Source organism: Periplaneta americana, chromosome 4 (assembly GCF_040183065.1).
Source record: "Periplaneta americana isolate PAMFEO1 chromosome 4, P.americana_PAMFEO1_priV1, whole genome shotgun sequence".
Classification (NCBI taxonomy): Eukaryota; Metazoa; Arthropoda; class Insecta; order Blattodea; family Blattidae; genus Periplaneta; species Periplaneta americana.
Genome location: NC_091120.1, coordinates 115,090,472 through 115,115,351, shown reverse-complemented (window position 1 = coordinate 115,115,351; position 24,880 = coordinate 115,090,472).

Below are 24,880 nucleotides of genomic sequence, written 5' to 3'. Positions count from 1 at the left end.
GGAATCATTCAAATTTAAGAATCCTACAAACTAAGTGGAAATATCATTTCAGAAGCGATGCGATTTGCTTTGAGCAATGACGATATTGCCTGGTCATTAACGTCATCTCCTATTTAAGTTGAAAACGAACAATATCACATATTATACGGCAATGTTGTTTTGCCAGTTCTGATTAGGCAGTGTTAATAGATGAAGAAATAAGCATAATACAATTTCAAAATAGGCTATACCTATGTATCTCGTTCCGTAAACAGCACATTGTAACTCTGACTTGATACGAACTTCAACGGTACTTAGGGTAAAGGTAACGCCATGCAAGTTATAACGCCATCTAATATTTTATAATTAGTTACGTGAAAATCTGTGTTGGTAGCCCTAGTCAGAGAAGTGTGGTGTCTAAAAGAACCTTTCTTAAACATCTGGAACCAACAATGAAACGGATTTCTGTCTTTACGTAAGTTTAACAACCTTTAACTGAAAATGTACGCGCCTGAGCTGATTCTCGAGTGACGTGAATATTGTATTCTGCATAAAGTAAGTACAGATAATTGAATTTGAAATATAGCGAATGATGAAATGTTATGAGAAATTCGTTTATATTTGTTCTGAAGTTTATTGGAGTGGTGCTGCTTATAATTAATGTATAATATTGTATTATAGTAATTATCCATTTTAAATAGAATTTGCGACTGCAGGTAATAACGCCACCTCGCTGCGAGAGTAAACTTACATTTAGCTGTTAGTTTAATCGTCTCTGACTTAAGAATAACCGACCTGACTTGGTTATCACGAAACCTGAAACATGAGCAGCACAAAGAAAACTGGACTCTGTTCACTATGTGAAGACGGTTGTGCACCACTCAATGACAGTGATCTTGATTGAATTTTTTTAAAGTTATGTGGTAATGAGTATACAGACTTTTTTGTTGCTCCTAATGATATTTATAGTTGTTTAATTCTATAACATAATCTTACATTTGTCACTTTTTCTTATAAACATGTTTCTTTGTTCTAGAAAAATAAGTGGCGTTTTTACCTTTACTGCAGGTAATAGCGCCAGTATGCGTTGTACTTTTTTTTAAACCTTGTAACAATTACAACTTTTCGATCGTACATTCCACAGGAGAGGCTACAAATGATCAATATCTAAAAAATCAATATTATTGTTCGTATTTATTTTCTGATCAGTTGTAGCCATTTTTTTAATTTATGGCGTTAATACTTTCATTTACCCTAGAATAGCATAACTTGTTGAGATCACAATACTCACACTTGTTACTTCTAACTTCAGTTTTACATTGACACCTGTGGTAACCCTGTGATCCTGATATAGGTATTGGTAGTTGTCACGGTTTTTATGAGACATAATATATCTCTACTCCTTACCGTTTTCAAAGCACCACACCAAATTTTCACTAACGCCTGCTGCTGCTGCTACTGCTGCTGCTGTTGCTGCTGCTGCTGAACTAATGAAACAGAACACTCTTTACAACAATGACCAAGGAGAGCTGGGAAATTATGTAACTGCTCGGACAATTTTATCGATATCAACACCGCCAAACTTTCTAATACATCGTCGTTAATAAATTAAAAGTAACGTTATTTGTATTTGGATATTGACGTTACTGATCGTTGACATTATTTCCTCAATTTATTTCAATGCCAGTAACAATCCAGAAACATTACGTCCAATACATTTCGTCCAGTGACATATGGCCTCGACGGACATTTCGTCCACAAACATTTTGGTTCACCTTATTATTTTGTCCCGTCGGACATTTCGTCCAAAAACATTTTGGTTCACCTTATTATTTTGTCCCGTCGGACATTTCGTCCACAATCAGTCTCATCCACGTATTGTTTCGTCCTAACCTAAGTTTCATCGATAAATAATTGTGGTCCATTGCAATCATATCTTTTATTGTTTTGTAGTTATGATAAAAGAGTGCAGTATGCCATTTTTATACAGATTTGGGAGTTATGGTCTTCACTCCGAATCAGGATCTTCATTTTCGTCATCACTTCTGTGTATAATTTAAGCTTGTAGCTTATTACGTATAAGTAGGCCTACTGGTCGATGTTGTTGTCTTTGAATATCTAACATTACAAATCTCTTGTTTTACACATTTCCAATACATCTTGTTCTGGTCTTTGTTAAATGAATGAAAGTGGTATAGTTGTGGACAAAACATAACGTCCTTACTTCCAAAAAGTACTCGAGGCACTCACGTCTTACCGTCTATTGTAAATATCAGTGAACAAAGGCAACCCTTCTCTCACATCTATCTTTTGTTGTAAAAATCACTCAGAAATTTGATCTGCCTCCAGGCGGTGGAATGAGACGACGACGTTATGATTTGTCTCGAACTATAGCGGTAATTATTGTGCACTTGGATATGTGCTACCTTTGATGAAGTATTAACGTGTGTCATGTTAGATCCACTAAAAATTTGTACAGAGTAGGCCTACTGGACAAAGTATAAAATTGGACGAAAAATGATAGGCACATAAGGTAGGTGAAAAACGTATAATAGCCTGATGGACGAAAAATGACCGTGAATGAAATGTTCATGGGCGTAAGGTAGAGAACGAACTAGTATTGGACGAAAAATTATTGTGGACAAAATGTCCGTGGATGTAAAGTAATAGACGAAACGTCCTGGAAGTTTTCAGTGCTGACAGTCCTGATAACATTCACCCACTGTAGTTGGCGTGCAGTAGGAGAAATTGGTCCATTAACACCAGTGGCCCTTCATGGTTCAAGTAACATTTATTTTATTTTAGTGCTTCACATTTGCTTCTGACACACAAATACAATGAAATCTCTACAAAATCATCTCTTGAATTCGATCATCCTCATTACGACTTCCTGTGAGAAGACCACTCCATACTTCGACGAGTGACATTAAAATATATGCTCTAAATGTATGTATTCGCCCTTAACAGAACTTTCACTGATCTAAATGAGGGGTTGGATAGCAATGGTGGATTGTTTTTAACAACAGGCTCTTCCAACAGAACGAAGGCATGGCTATGGGTTCCCCCCTTTCCCCTCTCATCAGCAACATCTACATGGAATATTTCGAGGAACTGGCCTTATCTACTGCCAGCCATAAACTTACCCTGTGGCTCCGTTATGTAAATGATACATTCATAATATGGCCTCATAGTCCCCAATTATTAGATGACTTCTTAATACATCTCAACTCACTCTGCCCCTCTATCCAGTTCACGATGGAATTGGAAAAAGACAATTGTCTGCCATTTCTAGATGTATTAGTCACGAGGGACCAAGACAAACTGGCAACCACAGTCTACCGGAAATCCACACATACGGGGAGGTATCTTCATTTCCAGTTCAACCATCCCACACATGTAAAGAGAGGCATTATATCTAACCTCCTTAACAGGGCTAACTACATCTGTAATAAAGAATCCGACCTTCAAAATGAAGTACAATCACTCACTAACACTTTTGTAACTAATGGTTATCCCCAAGAATTTAACAAAAAGGCCATAAGTCATAACCAAGAAAACAAGAGCGATCCCCCCCTGACCCCCTGAGTACCATAGTTATCCCATATGTAAGAGGCACCTCCGAAAAATTCAAGAAAATCTCCAAGAAATATAACATCAGAGCGGTCTTCAAATCAGAGAGTACACTCAGCCGAATCCTATCCAACAACAAACCCAAACCCAATTACATGGATACCAGAGACTGCATTTATAACATTCCATGTGAATGCGGTCGCGTGTATATAGGTGAAACGAGCAGACCTCTGTCCACAAGAATTAAGGAGCACAAGTACAACTTCAAACAATCTTAATAGATAAATCAAGAATAGTACAACACAGCTTTGAATCCGGTCACAAAATAAAGTGGGAAAATACTTCAATCCTACAAACTGAGCGTTCTCTGACTCAGAGGAAATACAAGGAAGCCGCACATATGAGTTTTTCGGACAATGCCATTAGTCAACCTAGTCTAATTCTTCCGGATATTTGGTTACCCATAGTTGAACAAGACATCAGAAATATTCAATACAAAAAGAAGAATGCTGTCACCAACAACACGTAGACCACCTGGGATCATCTCCACCACATTAGACAACGCAAACTAGTGTTGCAGCTTAGTAATTAGTAGTAGTGTCTGCTACCGCTAGGTGGCAGTAGTAGTTTTTATCTTGTCCTTTGTTACTAGTTTTTTATTTTTTTATCTTTCTATTATTTTTATCGCGGTATCATAACACTTGTTCATTTTTTCAGTTCCCCACCCCCTCCTTTTGTGTGTTTTTCATCAATTTTTTAGCCACTTCACGCCCATCTTCTTTATCCCGTTTGGTTTTAGTGCCAACATACTGCAAATGACTTCGGGTCTTTCTTAATTATAATCTCCACCGAAGGCAGGGTTCTCTTGTGACTTTACATAAACAAAAGAAACGCAACAAGTCAGACCGACAAAATACCCACAAACAACCGCCGATCCCAATCCCTAGACAAACTGACACCCCCACGAGACCCAAGACGTACAGACAAAAAACAACGACTACTGTTGGACTGATCCCGGAACAAGAACCCCCCGATGCCTATTCAGAATCTGACGCCGACCACATATTAATAATATACAACTACAGCGCTACTCAATTGCAATCCACCTTAAAAGAAATTTCGATACACGTCCGCTGGTTCAAGCAAAAGTACCACCTCTTCATTATCAACTTCCACTCCCACACCCACCTATCCAAATTCACTCTTCACATCCCACCCACAGCTTTCGGCCCCCACAATCAAACGCAATACCTCCTACCTTCCCAAGCAAAACAACAAGCCCCATGGCTTAGCCAGTCCGCCCAGCGCCCATTCAATCCCAAATCTGCCTCCCAAGAAATAACCACACCCCCTCCACAAACCTACGGCCATAGCATCACCCAGAGAAACCCGATATAGAATTGAAACTCTCCTGTCATCCTGCCCTCTTACCACCACCCCTAATAAAGCCAAACAAACAACTAACCAGCCTACACAACCAAACAAACCGACGACAACGACAAACACACAACTAACACCAACCCAACTCCCACTCACTCTCCGCATCCAAAATCAATCACTCCACAAAAACAACCCCACCTTCATATACAAGAAATCCGTAGACCTAAAGATAACCCCTCCCAAGCAAACCTGGTCCCAAAGATTCTCCTCCACCACACTGATATTTCAAGAACACACCGACCTCGAAACATTCATCAACCATATACACCCATCCACTTTCGGCCCAGACGCAGACTACTACCAAAAAACACACAACCCCACAACAAACTTAGCTTCCCTCAACCTCCACGGCCTCCGCGAATCCAATGTAGTAGCCTCCGGAATAACCCCTGAAATAGAACCAGAAACAATCTCAGAAGCTATGAAAGCAGCCAATATCCCACATACCCGTGTCACCAGAATCTTAAGCAACAACGGCCCCACACCACTGATCCGTATTTTCTCCACCAACACCGACACCATCGCCTCTCTCCTGACACATGGCCTCCAACTCTGGGGGCGGACATACAACTGCCAGCCCCCGAAACTCTCCAGTCGACACCTCCCATGCAGAAACTGCCAGCAATACCTCCACACCCAGAAAAACTGCCCCAACCCCTCCGTTTGCTTCAAATGTGGCAAAATTGGAAACAACTGCCGACATACAGACCGACCACACCGATGCGCGACATGCAAACAAGACGGACATTACACTGGACAAATGCACTGCCCTTTGTATCCAAAAGACGTAGACCTGCCAGACGAACCAACTCTCAGACCCGTCCTAAAAAAAACCCACTCCAAACTCACCTACCAAACCAAGCAGTATGCCAAAGCCAACCCCCGCACCTCCCCCACCAATCTTCAATATGGATAACTTCCCCCCACCCACCAACACATCGCACGCACCAAGCAGCACCAAGGACACCCAATCTTCCTCACGCACATATGCCAAAGCCGCCACCCCGTCCCAACCCTACCTCCCCAGCCCACAACAAATTTCCGACTATATAGACCGACGCATAAACGACCAGATCACAACCCACATACAGCGCCTTGAAAAATGCATTGAAGACAAACTAAACCAAGCAATCGACAAACTGACTTCCTTCTTTACCGCCACAACCATAAACACAACCCCCCCCTCCAGTCTGGAGGCCACCACAGCAGCTATCAAAACAACAGCCAAACGAACAATCAATAGAAATGTATCAGTAACCCCATATGGCAACAATATAGATGTGATTATCACCCCCATTGTTCAGAAACTACAATCCGCCATAGACAACGCATTTCAATCGGCTCTGACGGACAGCCTTGACCGACTTCCCGGACCAACCCCCACCAACAACAACCCCACGACCCCACATCCAGACAACACCTAAATAAAAGACACTTAATGGGCACTATCCGACTCAAACACGACACGACTATAATTCACTGCAACATTCGACACCTGTACAACAACAGAACCGAACTTACGCACTTAATACAAGAACAAGACCCAGACGTTGTATGCCTCAATGAGACATCACTGAGACAGACAGACAGATTCACAATGAGAGGCTACAATACATACAGATACGATCGACAACCGCGCGCCCTCCCCCCCCGTGGTGGAGCCATGATAATGACAAAACATGACGTCCACACAACACACATTCCTCTCCCCCCTTTTCTCGATGACAACGAATGTGTAATTGTACGAATCGACCACGGAACTTCCCACATACATATGGTTTCTCTCTACTCCCCTCCCAACGATCCTATCCCAGAATCTCTTCTCTTATTTATGAACAACTTTACCAACATAGTCATAGCAACGGACATTAATGCCCACCATCAAATCCTCCACGACAACAACAGAAACCCCAAAGGAACACAATTAGTTACCCTCCTACCCACTCTCACTTACACCCAGGTCCCGCTCCCAGCACCAACAAGAACTCCATATGGAAACCAACACTTCACGACACCCGATAAAATCTTCGCTTCCCCCCTCCTTCATAACCGCATCACCTCACTACAAGTCCTGCCACCTTTAAACACAGATCACTCTCCCCATCCTACTGAAACTTGCTTCACCCTCATATCACCACACCCAAACAAATGAAACCATATGTATACGAGACTTCAAACACGCCGACTGGACTAAATTCAAAACGCATATGACAACTAACCTCCCCCATGTTGGAATTACAAACACAGACGATATCAACGACGCAGACACCACTTTCGCACAGGTGTTGAATGAAGCTCTAGAAATAGCAGTACCGACCAAAAAACGACGCACAGACGCTCGGAGGCGACTACCACCTGACATAGTTAAACTAATAAGGACGAAGAGAGTGGCGCACCGACTCTACATGAGAACGCACGATGACGATGACAGACGATTATACCGCTCCCTACAAGAAGACGTTCGCAATGCGATCACCCAATCCGAAGCGCAACGATGGAAAAGACTAATAGACAAGCTAGATGACAATAGAACATCAAACCCGAAGCGCTTCTGGGACACGATAAAGCGTATTCGGGGGAGAAATACTTTCCCAGACCACCCACTCCGCGACGGCGACACGATTATACGCGACAAGCCAGGCAAACTAAACCTTTTCCGCAACACACTTGAAGCCATCCACACTACTCCAAACGACCAAAACTTCGACGCAGCACACTACAACACAATAAACAGATACATCACAGACAACCACCAACTCTACAATCGCTTCCAGCGCAACAAGAACGCTCCACTAACGACGCTATACTCGACGACATTACAGCCATCGACTTAACAATAACACTAAAACAATGCAAAAACTCAGCCTCCGGACCAGACGGCATCACGTACGACGTTCTAAAACAACTCCCACCTACTGCACTCCACTACCTTGCCGGACTCTACACAGTATGTCTTAGACTCGGACACACTCCCCCCCGCTGGAAGCACTCACACGTTCTGCTCTTCCCAAAACCTGGCAAAGACGTGTCCCAACCAACGAACTACCGACCAATTAGTTTGACAACAACAATAGCCAAATTAATGGAGAAAGTAGTCGCGTCACGTCTACACGTGCACCTGGCCGAGCGGGACCTGATCCCGGTCACTCAGGCCGGGTTCAGACCGGGCGTCCGGCTGCACGACCAACTGATACGGGTGCTTAACCCCATTGAAGTGGCTCACACACATAGACATTACGCCATCCTCGTTGCGCTTGACGCACAAAGTGCATATGACACGGTGTGGATAGACGCCCTTAAGTACAAACTTTCCCTACTCCTCCCTCATGAAATAACCAGGTGGATCTCTAGCTTCATATCGAACCGTACAGGACAGGTGAGACTCGAAAGGAGCGAGTTGTCTCAACCCTTCCGAATCGAAGCTGGAGTCCCACAGGGTTGTGTCCTCTCTCCAATCCTCTACAATATCTTTGTGTCGGACATCCCTCCCCCCATAGACAATAACGTTGGACTAGCTCAATATGCAGACGATGTCGCATTCTGGGCGGCACACCCCCGACTATCTTCCGCCAGAGTCAAAATAAATAGATCACTGCGGCGATATATCACCTGGACCAACATGTGGCGAATACAAATAAACACAAACAAAACACAAACATGCGTGCTCCGTCCCTCCCTCCGCTCCCGCATAGTAAATGCAAATCCCATCACAATCGGTACCACCCAAATCCCACTCCGGCGACAACTCACCTATCTCGGCATCCCAATAAACTCCAAATTATCCTGGACCACTCTTACCAATAACACCTGGAACAATTTTAATGCGGCCACTAAAGCAATCAGCTATCTTAGTGGCATCAGACGCCCAGGCTGCTCAACTCCCACACTCCTACATCTTTACAAAGCATTGGTTCGATCCCTTTGTATGCACCCCTCCATATTCCTAGTACAAACATCCAACTCCAACAGACGCAAATTTGAGGCAAGAGAAAGGCGCATTCTAAGATCAATTTCCGGACTCCCAAGACGAAGCACCAATCACACCGTATATCAAACAACAAACACAACACCACTCTTCACACACCTACAATACATCAACGACAAATACACATTCTCGGCACTCAACAGGCAATACACACACACACTCTTCACACAACCACCCGACACAAATAACAGAACAACAATAGAAAAACTACTCACACTCTATCACGACCCACAACATCCACAGTAACACATACATAAACATACAACAACTACATGTTGATTCATCTGTGTATCGTCGCTAACCAATAAAAAGAGAGAGAGACGATGGTGACCAACATCCCTAAGCACTAAAAACATGAACCAGCGGACAACCTTAATAGAGTTAATAGAAAACTACAATTGTCCAAAGATATAATGAAAGGCATCGGGATTTCTAGTTCCAAAAATTAAAAACTGGCACAAAAAAAAAAAAAAAAAAAAAAAAAAAACATTGTTTATCCTTTAAAATTTTAATTTTTTTTTAATGATCTGTTTTTCCACATTTCTATTATGTATTACGTAAACAACTTCTTTGTTTTTATGTTATGTATTCCAAGTGTATTAATCACGACGGCTGAAGAGGGCACACAAATAAGCCCCTGAAACAGCCGCCGGCAATGTATATTCTTTGTATATTTTACCGGAATAAAACATTTGAATCGAATCGGAATCGATGATCAGTCATATAGAATTACTGTACGTAACGATCCCAATAATAGGTTTTTTTTCTCTTCTCTCTTTCCTTCTAGGGATGGGCGAAAAATAACGTAGCAGTTACTTTGTAACAGTTTCTTAATTGTAACGGTTACAAAAATAACTTAAGACACGAAATAACTAGTTACTCGCTGTTACACTGGTACTTTCGTCTGGATTTAACTTCTGCAAAAGAAACTAGTTAAAATAACGTCATTACGTAGTATTCAACCGGTCCACGAGATAGCGCGGCATTACTAATGTGTTTCACCATCTGGTTGCAAAAATATCAACTAAGTCCGTTCCCTAAAGCACAGCACTCAGAGCACGGTTTTGATCAGAGCCGAAAATGTGATATTTCACAATGTTGCTGTTATTAAATCTGTAAGAAAATGTATTAAAAAGGGCTATTCTCTTAATAAAATATTTCCACCAGAAGTGGAATGTGTATATGTTAGCTAAACCGTCACAAAAGTTAGTCATGATGAATAAATCAATTTAGTTTGTTATATATCATAAGCTATTGATGTCCTTCGTAATAATATAAAGTTTTCAAATATTTAAAATAAACAATTATTGCATGATTTGTCGCATTAGGGGCCTACTATTTTCATAGGTCGATCTAGCCTTTTAATATTGTGGGGGGGGGGGGAGAAAACTGGAGCTTGTTTATATAGGTACCGATAAAACTACGAGTACTTTATATAATTTCTTAGACTTTGTCTACACTTCTATAAAGTCGTCATATCTTATCCTTTTACAATGCTTTCATGGGCGTAACCAATTGGGTAGGTCAGGGAGAGGCTTTGGCTTCCTAAGTCTCAAAAGAAAATTTTAAAAATATATGTTAGCACTGAATAAATACAAAAAGTAAACTGATAACAAGGTACATTTTAGAAAACCTGCCTAATATTAAAATGAAACTATGTGACACAAATCCATACTATTCAGTTACTATCCCCCCTCCCCACCGTTCTGAAGTCACCAACATTGTACCACAGCCAGGGATGTGCTGGAGGGCACTCGCAAAGACTCGCGCGAGCCCTTTGTTAAATATTTATATTGGTTCCAAGACCTTTGTTAAAATAACTCGCAAGGAAAAATCAATCAAACGCATTTTTTCTAATGTAGGTAATGAGCTATTATTCTGCATTCTGCTAAAGCGATCGATTGAAAATACAGAAATTTAGTGGCTTTTGCACTGCTTGTTGGAGACTCTCTACAGCTTATTATGATTTCCGAGATTTCGTGGATAATTTAATAGGAAAAATTGCCCTTTTGTCATTCACTACAGCCAAAGCCAAAATAAATCACGAATTACATCACCATTAGCAGTGCAGAAGCTGTAAGAGACTTCGGTGTAATGAATGACATTGTCACTTGTGAAAGAAGTAGCTTACAATCTCCCACTTGTCCAATTTAATGACAATTAAACTATCGGCAAATCTATGAAATAAGGGACAGGTTCCAGTTTGTGCTATTCTGTTTGAGAAATCATCGCATCGGTGGAGTTATTTTGAAGATCAAGAGTTATTTATTATTATTATTATTATTATTATTATTATTATTATTATTATTATTATTATTATTATTATTATTTTGTTCGCGATCCCCCAATAATAGCTGTGCGGATACTCAGGTGGCCGCGGATCTCTGGTTGAAAATCACTGACCTACGCTATATGCGTATTTATTATAATAAATAAATTCATAATATATATAATATTTGAGGTATAATATGATTCATGGTTGTGTTTGTTAAATAACAGCCGGTTCTGTGGCGTATTGATTATTATTATTATTATTATTATTATTATTATTATTATTATTATTATTATTATTATTATTATTATTATTATTATTATTATTATTATTTTGTTCGCGATCCCCCATTAATAGCTGTGCGGATACTCAGGTGGCCGCGGACCTCTGATTGAAAATCACTGATCTTAGCTATATGCGTATTTATTATAATAAATAAATTCATAATGTACATAATGTTTGAGGTATATTATGATTCATGATTGTGTTTGTTAAATAACAGTCGGTTCTGTGGCATATTGATGATGATGATGATGATGATTATTATTATTATTATTATTATTATTATTATTATTATTATTATTATTATTATTATTATTATTATTTTGTTCGCGATCCCCCAATAATAGCTGTGCGGATACTCAGGTGGCCGCGGATCTCTGGTTGAAAATCACTGACCTACGGTATATGCGTATTTATTATAATAAATAAATTCATAATATATATAATATTTGAGTTATAATATGATTCATGATTGTGTTTGTTAAATAACAGTCGGTTCTGTGGCGTATTGATGATGATTATTATTAATACTATTATTATTATTATTATTATTATTATTATTATTATTATTTTGTTCGCGATCCCCCATTAATAGCTGTGCGGATACTCAGGTGGCCGCGGACCTCTGATTGAAAATCACTGATCTTAGCTATATGCGTATTTATTATAATAAATAAATTCATAATGTACATAATATTTTAGGTATATTATGATTCATGATTGTGTTTGTTAAATAACAGTCGGTTCTGTGGCGTATTGAAGATGATGATGATGATGATTATTATTATTATTATTATTATTATTATTATTATTATTATTATTATTATTATTATTATTATTATTTTGTTCGCGATCCCCCATTAATAGCTGTGGGGATACTCAGGTGGCCGCGGACCTCTGGTTGAGTATCACTGATCTACGCTATATGCGTATTTATTATAATAAATAAATTCATAATGTACATAATATTTTTTATTTTATTTTATTGGGTTATTTTACGACGCTGTGTCAACATCTAGGTTATTTAGCGTCTGAATGAAATGAAGGTGATAATGCCGGTGAAATGAGTCCGGGATCCAGCACCGGAAGTTAACCAGCATTTGCTCGTATTGGGTTGAGGGAAAACCCCGGAAAAAACCTCAACCAGGTAACTTGCCCCGACCGGGATTCGAACCCGGGCCACCTGGTTTCGCGACCAGACGCGCTGATGTACAGCTGTCAAAAAAAAAAGTGGCCGCACTCGTGAACAGCGAATATTTTCAAAGTCCACTTCGGGTCGCGGCGATGTTACACGATGCATGTGCTTGTACAAGCAGTTCCGGAACTATGAAAGTGCTCAACATCTGCGCCTCGTAGACCAGCGGTAGAGTGCTCGTTTAATGGTTCAAAGGTCGTGGGTTCGGGCCTTTTTCAAGTTTTCATTTTATTTTTTAATCGTTCTTTAGCGATGTAAATGATATTCAAATTATCATTTATATCCAGTTATCGTTCTTTATGGATATCACGTTATTTATATTTTGTTATCGTTCTTTAGAGATATGAATAAAATTCAGGTCATCATTTGTATTCTGTTATCGTATTATAACGGTATGAATAATAATTATTATTGTATCTCCAATGGGGGTTAGCCCTATTTTACATATGTATGTTAGGGCTATAGTTTTATACACAAAAAACATAAGCATAAAGAGAAATGGCAAAGAAAATTAAATTAGCTTACGCAATGTAAACAAAACATAAACAATCCGTAAATTAGGCATTGCGATTGCAAAACAAATATCAGATATCAATTTGAAACATACAAAAACATTAACAACACACATACGTAACACTTCTATAACACAAATATGCAGCTTTCCGTACCATACATCATAAATTAATACACAATAGTCACACAAACACAATCAAACTATAATTACGACATTGCGACGACATCAAGCATCCCATAACTGACTCACATACATAACAAATCAAGCATCCGTTACAACACATACACTTCAACATAGTAACCACACTTTTAAAAGTTACAAATTTGGCTCCAAGAAGAATAAATAGGACACTGTTACTAATCACTATTCTTCTACAATTTCTTAAATACATCTGTAATAAATCTGTGAAATCCCGATATGAATAATATTCACGTTTTTTATATTGTTATCGTTCTTTAGCGATATAAATAATATTCAAGTTATCATTTATATTCTGTTTTCCTTCATTAGCATTATAAAATAATGTTCAAGTTATTTATATTGTTATTGTTCTTTCGCAATGTATTAATTAAACAAACCGATATTTATCATTTATATTCTGTTATCGTTCTTTAGTGATACTGTATAAATAATATTCAAGTTATTTATATTGAAATCGTTCTTTAGCGATATAAATAACATAAATGTAATGTTAGGTTTGGAAAAATCCAGTTGCATAATACTGGTATTAGTTTTCCTTTTTGTATTATTACATTATACTATCTTGAACCACAATAAAATGAAAAGGAGTAACGAGGAATTGAACCTGAGACGTTGACATCTAAATTCCGACGTTCGTCCGCTGAGCTACGAGGACAAAAGTGTAGAAACATTTTCGGAAAAATTGGCCCAATCACACTCTAAGACTTTCTGATGATTCGTAGAAGCTAGTCCAGGATGCGGGGGGCAAAGGCTAATTGAGATTTCCCGGTCTCTGACCGGGTCAAACATCCTGATAGAATTAATATTTAACCCTTGCCGTGACTTTCGGTGAAGTCCGGAGGGCCCAATTAGTCAAATCCACTCTCCTCATCTCCACGCTTGGGCCCCCTGGAATTTAATAAGATGCAAAAGAGAGATAGTGGTGTGCGGAAAGCAACGGGATGTTACCGCATTTAGGCCTATCCTTCCCAAGAAAACTGCAAACATGAACAAAGGAAGCTTTTAGTAGAAGAAGAAGGATCTTCTGCGGACCTCTGGAAAAAGAACTAAGGTGCTTTGTGTGGAGTGTGGCATTGTATGGGGAAGGAACATGGACATTACGACGAAATGAAGAGAAACGAATTGAAGCATTTGAAATGTGGATGTGGAGAAGAACGGTGCGTGTGAAGTGGACAGACAGAATAAGAAATAAAATTGTGTTTGAAAAAGTGAGTGAAGAAAGAATGATGCTGAGACTGATTAGAAAGAGAAAAAGGAATTGGTTGGGTCTCTGGTTTGAAAAGAATAATAGACGACATTAGGATACGTGGATCATATGCGGAGACTAAGAGGAAGGCAGAAAATAGGAAAGATTGGAGATTGCTGGGTTTGCAATGAAAGACCTGCCCATGGACAGAACATTTATGTGTGTATGTTCAGAATGCCTGGAATATCGTGTCTAAGAAGAGTCGCTATTTGCAAAGACTAGTCAATTCCATGCCCACTCGACTGCAAGATGATCGAGATAAGAGAAAGATAGACTAAATATTGAATTGTGGCTTTTTGTTTTGTTTTTTGAACGCTTAATTGTTTGAATGTTTTAAGGCCGACGCCAGTAAATTTGTTATGTTTATGCCACGAAAGATATTTTATTGAGAATAAAATCTTTTTTCTTTCCATTTGCAGCCACAATATCATAATGATAATGATAAAGTCATGGCATAATATATTAATGAACCTGATGTTAATTACTAAAATAATCATAAAAGAGAAAGGAGCCATTATGTCTAGTTTGTCTCTCTCAAAAACAGAACAAAAAAGGACATAAAAAGCACGAGGTTGTAGTCGAATGCAGGACCTCATGAATAAGAGGCCTGAACGCTACCATTATGCTATCGAATAACACACAGCATACTTCATTTATGACTGTAGATATCAGGCAACGTGGTCCAACAACATGTAACATCGCCTGTCTCCGAATTGTAGCGAAGATACCCGAAGGGAATTTTATTTCAGGAGAGCGGCCACTTTTTCTTTTGACAGCTGTACATAATATTTGAGGTATAATATGATTCATGATTGTGCTTGTTAAGTAACAGTCGGTTATGTGGCGTATTGATGATGATGATGATGATGATGATGATGATGATTATTATTATTATTATTATTATTATTATTATTATTATTATTATTATTATTTTGTTCGCGATCCCCATTAATAGCTATGCGGATACTCAGGTGGCCGCGGACCTCTGGTTGAAAATCACTGATCTACGCTATATGCGTATTTATTATCTATATTAATAATAAATCTGTAGCCGAAATTTTTCTGGTAATTTTCGATTTTCCAAAAATAATTGGTCCTAACATATACAATTAACCACCCTGAAACCGAAAATCGCTTTTTTGAAATTTTTGTGTGTATGTCTGTCTGTCTATCTGTCTGTATGTTTGTTACCTTTTCACGCGATAATGGCTAAACGGATTTCGATGAAAATTGGAATATAAATTAAGTTCGTTGTAACTTAGATTTTAGGCTATATGGCATTCAAAATACATTATTTAAAAGGGGGGTTATAAGGGGGTTTGAATTAAATAAATCGAAATATCTCGCTTATTATTGATTTTTGTGAAAAATGTTACAGAACAAAAGTTTCTTTAAAAATAATTTGCGATAAGTATTATTCCTTGAAAAATTTTGATAGGACTGATATTTAATGAGATAAATGAGTTTTAAATTTAAAATAACTGCCATCTAAGGCCGTGTAGTGAATTAAAAAACAATGACTTCGTCTATAAGGGGCCTTGGACAGCAACAATAGAAAGCTATGAAAGATAGCCTACAGAGAATGTTTCTGTGTTTGTATGAAGTAATATCGAAAGCTAAATTAACCGATTTTTATAATTAATTATTATTTCACCATTGGAAAGTGTAGTTTCTCTAGATGGACATAATGCTATAATGTTATTACAGTAACTTCTGATATAATATAATATAATATAATATAATATAATATAATATAATATAATATAATATAATATAATATAATATAATATATAATAGAATTTAAGTTATTTGAAGGGTTCAGAACCATAGTGAGCCAAGCGTCATTTACTGAATACGTAGAAAACAAGGGTTAGAATTAAGTTATTACCATAATTCAATGGAAACCTATAACAAGTAAAATAAAATATACACATTATATCTAAATGATGTCAATCTTCATTAAACTATGGTTGCATGTAATAAAAATTGAGAAACATGTTAAAGGAATTGTCATTGCACCAAATGAGTGTCTCTGGACCAAAATGATCGCATTTTAATTATTTGGATGCAATTTAAATTAAATAACATATTAAACGATTTATCCTTCTATCAAACACGAATGTTCTCTGGATCAAACGTCCTATTTTAATTATGTAATTACTTTATATTTATTTCTAACGGGTGCAGCGGAGCGCACGGATAAGGCTAGTAATAAATAAATTCATAATGTACATAATATTTGAGGTGTAATATGATTCATGATTGTGTTTGTTAAATAACAGTCGGTTCTGTGGCGTATTGATAATGATGATGATGATGATGATGATTATGATGATGATTAATATTATTATTATTATTATTATTATTATTATTATTTTTATTATTATTATTATTATTATTATTATTATTATTATTATTATTATTATTATTATTTTGTTCGCGATCCCCCAATAATAGCAGTGCGGATACTCAGGTGGCCGCGGACTTCTAGTTGAAAATCACTGACCTACGCTATATGCGTATTTATTATAATAAATAAATTCATAATATATATAATATTTGAGGTATAATATGATTCATGATTGTGTTTGTTAAATAACAGTCGGTTCTGTGGCGTATTGATGATGATGATGATGATGATGATTATTATTATTATTATTATTATTATTATTATTATTATTTTGTTCGCGATCCCCCATTAATAGCTGTGCGGATACTCAGGTGGCCGCGGACCTCTGGTTGAAAATCACTGATCTACGCTATATGCGTATTTATTATAATAAATAAATTCATAATGTACATAATATTTTAGGTATAATATGATTCATGATTGTGTTTGTGAAATAACGTCGGTCCTGTGGTGTATTGATGATGATGGTGATGATGATGATGATGATTATTATTATTATTATTATTATTATTATTATTATCATTATTATTATTATTATTATTATTATTATTATTATTATTATTATTATTATTATTATGTGTTTGTTACGAGTGTTGAAATCTTCACTACTGTCCTTTCTGTTAATATATGTACTTTTGAAGTTCAATCAAACCAATATTTTATGGTACAGTATTTCTGCTACAAAATAATGTACTTGTCAACGTTTTCAATCATTATGTAAGTTATTTAACAGTAAGTTATTTAACATTCAAATATAACTTGTTCGTGGATAACTAACTGCTTCTATGCCTCTGCTAGTTATTTAACCGTATATGTTATTTAACATTCAAATATAACTTGTTCGTGGATAACTAACTGCTTCTGTGCCTCTGCTAGTTATTTAACCGTTAAATATAACTTCTGCTATTTTGTCTCCGGCAGGAAATTGTAACCGCTACTTATAACCGTTATTTATAACCGTTATTTATAACCGTTATTTATAACTACTGAACAAAAGTAACGGAGACAGTTATAACAGTTACAAGAAAATAACCGTTTGTCACATCCCTACTTCCTTCCACCTGAAGACGAAGGGAGAACCACCCTTCGAAACGTTGTGTCTTAATTTTTTGATTGTGACAACCAGCAATGGAAAAAGTCCAAACCACTCACCTAAACATAGAACTTTCATTGTAACGATCATTAATTTTGGTAGCAACTCCTTATTTTGTAAGAGGCAGGCGAAAGAAGTGTCTGGCTGAAGGAAAAAATCGTCATGTGCATAGCTTTACTAACAATAAGTTGCATATCTTTACGTAGATAGTTGTACCGGTACGATGACCTGTCAACGGGTTTATAGTTTTATTATGCTGCGACCTATCAATAGGTGCATAGCTTTACTGTGATTAATAATCATAACTTTAATCTCTCCCCTATCGGAGTGGTTAGCCTCTGTTTTCCACCGTGGTGGCCTGGGTTCCATCCCCACCTGAGTTACGAAGGAATTTGTGGTAGACAAAGCGGGCGCGATGAGTTTTTCTCTGAGTTCTTCCCTTTCTCCTCAACATTATCATCATTCCCCCATACTCGCGTATAGCTGCGAGGTCCTCAGCCAGGCCTCTATAACAAATAAAAAACGGCTGAACAATTGTCTACATTGTGTTTAATAAAGATCATTTTAATCACAACTTTACATAGAACTTCGTGTGGTGGTGCGAGAAATGAAACAAGAAGAACAAGAGTCATTGTGACTACAGAAAGAAGACAAGAAGAACAAGAGAGATGCAAAGAGAGTAATGGTTATACAATGAGAAGAAGGAAAATACAAAGAGTATATAGGGATACAAGGAGAACAAGGTGAATACAAGGAATACAATAGGGATTCAAGGAGAAGAAGGGGAATATAAGGATAACAAGGGGATGAAGAAGAACAATGGTAATACAAAGAGAACAAGGGGGATTCAGAGAGAAGAAAGGAGATAGAAGAACAGAAGAAAGAGTATGCCAGAAGAACAAGAGAAATGCAAAGAGAAGGCAAGGGCATACAAGTAAAACATGCGATACAAGGAGAAGAAGGTAAATACAAGATGAAGAAGGGAGATACAAGGTGAAGAAGGGAAATACGAGGAGAACGAGGTGCATACAGTTTACGTGAATGGTTGTTTTTGTTTGTACTTTAAAATTTACTTTTTTGGACTAATATTGTTTATGCAGTTGTCGATTCAATTTCAGTGCGTGTGAATTTTGGAACTGCAAACTTGAACTCCTTTTACTGTTCTTTTATGTCTTTATGTTGTTGTTTAGTCAACTGTCTGAAGACAGGTTTGGACATCATAAGTGACACCAATAATTCATGAGACAACTAAGTCAGGAGATAATGGGGAAGGGTGGTCAGAACCCTCCATCGCAAAATCGCTGACTAGTAACATATTACGCTAATCAGACTTCAGATTTGTACAAACAATTTTATTGTTCTTTCCCTGACACATGTCAAGTGTAGGCCCACTGTCTGATAATAGATGTACTGGTACATATCAGGGAGAACCTCAATCAGAGAAATATGTTTTTTTTTATGTAATTTTGTAAATTAATAATTGTATCAATTGTAAAATTGTAAGCTATACTTTGCGGTTTTGAAGTTGATGGTAATGTAGTAGTGGATTTTAGGTTGGAATTATCAGTGTTAAGTATATTGTCAATAGACGTATGAATAATAAAGTGCAATCAGTTCTTCTTTCCACCGGAGTGTTTTGCCTATGGGCGAGCGCGCTCATTAGCCGGTTAGCCAGTTAGTCGGGTCTCGGTGATTAGCGGGAGGATAAAACAAACCAACCATACAACAACACACAAACAAATTTAACAAATTTAAGAGGCTCATTACTTATCAAATTATCAAATGAGGGTGTTGAAACTGCCCGTCTTCATTCTCCACACATTTTTCGCATCTCTTTAGGAAATTATTCATTACTCATACACATTTTCCAGAATCCATTCACAAAATGTGCGCCTACGTACGTGTTACCTAACTGAAGAATATGTGCCGCAATTATTTTATACGGCTTGAAGTCCAACAAATTAATAGTCTTTTGCACAGACCAATATGAAAGTCCCAGTTGCTGTGCAAGATGACGAAGACATTTTCTATGAGAATTTTCTAAACGATTACGAATGTCATGTAGGCCCTAATATTTCTTTGGTTAGAACTCCACGCTGTTTCTGTTATTGCTTAGGCTTGACACATCCAGTTTTCTGAAATGTATGATAAAGATTATGGACTGTTGTACGATTTGGAGCGTCTACACCTGGGAATCTTTCTTGAAACCGTCTTCAAACTACACGAGCTGACTGATAAACAAGCAAATTTGTTACTCCCTCCAGTGCGCGGCAAACGAGTGGGGGCCCGTTCATAGAAAAAACCCACGCCGCGGTGGAAAGCATAACTGATTGCACCGTATAAACTCGGCCGTGTTAAACAAATTTTCTCTTTCATGAATTTTGCCACATTAAAAATCACTCTCCTCACTTACTCGTGAAGCTTATTCTTTTTAATAATTTCGAATATACGAGTGTAGACAATGAGACACTAACGCTTGAACAGAACTTCAATTACTCACACTAACACTAACCAATTCCATAATACTCAAACTAATAATATAGGCTACCTACAAATTTAACAACGGAAGGAGAATAGAACATCCAAAGTGCAAACACATGTTTATTTTCTTAGTCAGAGGGAAGAATTATGTTTATGGAAAATAGCTAGCGGGGTAAACATTATGTCATGTCTTGCGCATGGGCAAAATCTTCCCTGTCATCCTTACCTTCTTCTCTCTCACACAATAACGGTCTCTGAGCGCTAGCATCTACATACATGTATGTATGTATGTATGTATGTATGTATGTATGTATGTATGTATGTATGTATGTATGTATGTATGTATGTATGTATGTATGTATGTATGTTTGTATTTACGGTATTTACGTATAAGTTCATATTTGCGTATGTGCATATGTCTGTATTGTACGAGTATCTCAGAGCTATTGAATGAAGTCCAAGAATGTGTCTCGTGTTATGATAAGGAATTTTAGTGAAGGGTGAGACAAACTCACACTTACTCACTCACACGGGCTCATTTTACTTTGTCCGAATTTCCACTGAGTGGGAAGTAACCCTTAAATTTCTCCTGGAGACTTCTCTTTAAGGGATAGTGTTTCTTTGTATAGCTCCAATGTGGATACCCCAGCTTTACATCTCCTTAGAAGGAAGCATTACAAAGGAGTTCTATTCTTAAAAATTCACCGACCCCGGTCGGGTTTGAACCTGCGAACCTACGATATGACCTTCATTAACAAATTATAGGCCTAATAGCTGAAAACTATTGTTATCTATTTTATATTCTGGATTATAGTGACTGGAGGAGCTATAGACTGACGACTATGTACGTAAGTGGGGACATCGCGAGAAAACCAGCCCCAACACTATATTTGTCCATTTTCACTGGCCAGATCTTGAACTCGAGTGTCTGGCGTGGGAAGCCTAACAGTACGCCTCATGAAAAAAAAAAAAAAAAAACCTTGATTTCCGTCTTCTTCAAGACAAGATAAAAATAACCGCGTAAGTAAATGTATCCATAACACTAGGGAAGACGTCGTTAAATAGAACAAGAAGGCAGAGCACCCGTAGCATCGCCTGGAGCGGTTGTTCCCATGGGGAAGTAAGAATAAATGATAGCATGGAAAGGAAGCCAGATTACCGAGTTGAACCATTTTTGCGCCAGCTGCAGGACAGCGCGACCCAACTCCTACTCCGCTCCGCAATGCATGTAATCTCGCCAACCTCTCATTACAGCACGCCGGGGGAATTACAGGGCGCGCTCCCCCTCCCCACCCATAATCCACCCGACCTATCAAGAGCCCCCCTCCTCCTCCTCTTCGCCGCAAACCCGCGGGTCCTACGAATTCAACAGACTGCGCAAGATAACGTGCCACAGACCACCCCGCGAGTGTCATCAAGTTCTTCAGATGACGCGACTCGCTCCAGCTTCGTAATATATATATACCTTGAACTCTGACATGCAATTTCCATCTGCTTGATGCTCTGGACGTGCTCTTGTGATGCGCACGTTCCGGCTGCACGGAGTAAACGTGCCTTGGTCGCAGTCGCCCCAACCCCAACGCAGGATCCGAGTAGTGTCATCAGCTACTGGAAAATCTGACCCCAATGAAATAATGATCTCTTACGGTAAGTGGTTTGTTTTCAGAAAGATATCACTTGTAAATTCTTTAATTAGTAATTAATTTAAATTTTAATTTGTAATTCCAACAAAATTTTCCAAAAGAAATTATTTTAAAACATTAAATAGCAGATAATAGAAACACTTCTAAAATTTGCGTAAGATAAAGGCATTTTTTTCTTTAGGTTTTGGAACCTCTTTGTACACCATAATCTGGAACTGTCTGTACAAAAATAACTACCGTTGTTTCTAGCTTTAGTTCTGTGGATCGTTTTGAAATGTACTCGTATACCGTACAGTGCTATTTTATATTCTTAGCTAATCATTAATTTTATTTAATTGTGAAAGAAATTTAGTGAATGTGTGGCAGTACAAAGGTATAGTTTTACAACTAATGGCAACCTTTCAATACTTTCTAAAAGCTTTTTAAATCATTAACATATATCTGTTTTCGAAAACACTATGACCGTTCTTATATGCAATAAATGAAAATTCGGTAGGCCTATATATTGTAATTACTTTAAAATATTAAGATAATAAGATGGAATTACTTAAGGGGAGGTGGTACACCCTATCTCCGCAATGTTAAATTTGCTATCTTTATTCTGGATTTTCTCTAAAACTACCAATCCTAAGGCGATGAAATTTGGTACACTTGTATATTGATTGTTTCTGTATTGATTGACATTTTTGTAAATGGATCAGGACACATACACGTTATATTTTAACCTGCCATGGTGCACCACCTCCCCTTAAAGCTATTTTAAATTTCGTAATTTTTAATAATACAAGTATGAAATGTCAATAAATCATAAACATACGGAAGGGAACGCTTCTGAAGAAAATTAGGCGTATATAAAAATCTACTTTTAAGGTTAAGATATAAAACATGAACAATCATAACTGTTCAAAAATATACTTCGTTCCATAATGTCTGATAGGTGAAGTAAACATTGCCGGTAGAGGAGAGAAGTATAATTGCTATTCAATCAATGGCAGAGATCTCATTCCACGCTTGTCTTGAAGTTGGGCGATCTGAAGCGTTTTACCCACGATGAACGTCATAACAAGAGTGGAATGAGATCTCTGCCATTGATCGAATAGTAGTTATACTTCTCTCCTCCTCTGCCGGCAATGTTTACTTCTCCTGTTACACATTATGAAACGAAGTATAGAAGTGGCAGTAATGCGGCTCCTGAGACTACGGACAGTAAGCCTACATTCATTAGTTGACCGCTAAAATAATCAAGATATCATCCATAAATCAAAAAAGCAAATCATCATTTCCATTGTTTAAACAGGAGAAATTGATACATTCAGTGTACTTCAATACAGAGCAACATACGAGTAAAAGATTTATATCACGAATGGAGATGAAATCGATATTTTTAAAGATCGAAAAAAACTTTGAGGAATCAGTTGAATCCAAGAGATGACATAGACCGGAACTCACAACTTATTAGAATTTAGTGCGAACTAAAAAAAAAATCTGACAATGAGATGCATAGGCCAACGTAATTTAAATTTTCTACGGATTATTGCATTTTCTGTACAAGTTGTTTAGGCCTACGATAATTCAAATTGTCAATTTTTTGTACTCCAGCATTATACACAGTCTCATTATTATACCAGTGTCGTGAAATATTACCACTCAAACTAAAGCGTCATGATTATGACAGCATAACTTGTGCCATAAAGTTAATATAATGAAACGATTTGCGGTGCAATAGGCCTAATATTTAATACATCATTGTTGTTATAGCAACTCCTTTCGTCATAGACGGTTATACCAAACTATCCAACATTACAAATTTGATGTTATTTATTTGTTAATTATTTTATAATGGTATCGTATAAAAATAGCCTATGAAATCCGCTTCGCTCGTTTTCTATGCATTGACTAGACCAATAAAGTAGATTATAACATTATGAACTTGTTTCACAATATATTATTATGCAATAACATATTTAAGACGAAATTGTTAGTCGTTTTTAAGAAAAGTCGCTATTTAGTTTCTTCTAAATTTCAGTTCAAATGTTTACATTGCATGCGCATAATTTCTAAATGAATTGACTCATACATATTACTGGGAAGATATGAATAAACTCTGTATAATAGTTTATAATAAATACTTACGTCAAAAAAAAACATTTTCTTTTTTAATCCCGAGGTCAATTTTCGCAACAACATAATACAAAATGTAAGATATTGATTACCTCTACTCCAAAGAGCGATAGAGGATACTACGTATTTGGAACATAAAATAAAGTTTAATACTTTTTTATTTATCCAATGGTTTTGCTGAAAATTGACGTTTATTTACACAGTCTTATTTTCAGTCCAAGTATTATACTCGTACAGTTTAAGGACATCATTCACTCTCTCTAGTTTCTGTCGTACATAAGCGAAACTCAATTTCGCACCCTTGCGAAGATAGTCCTAGTGACAAATATTTCCCGACCGGAAAACGAAAGCTTTGGTTATCGGCGGGCGCTTCGCACACACTGGTTACGAAGACAGCGCACTATCGGTGAATGGACTAATCATAAATTGATAATGTAAAATGTTATCA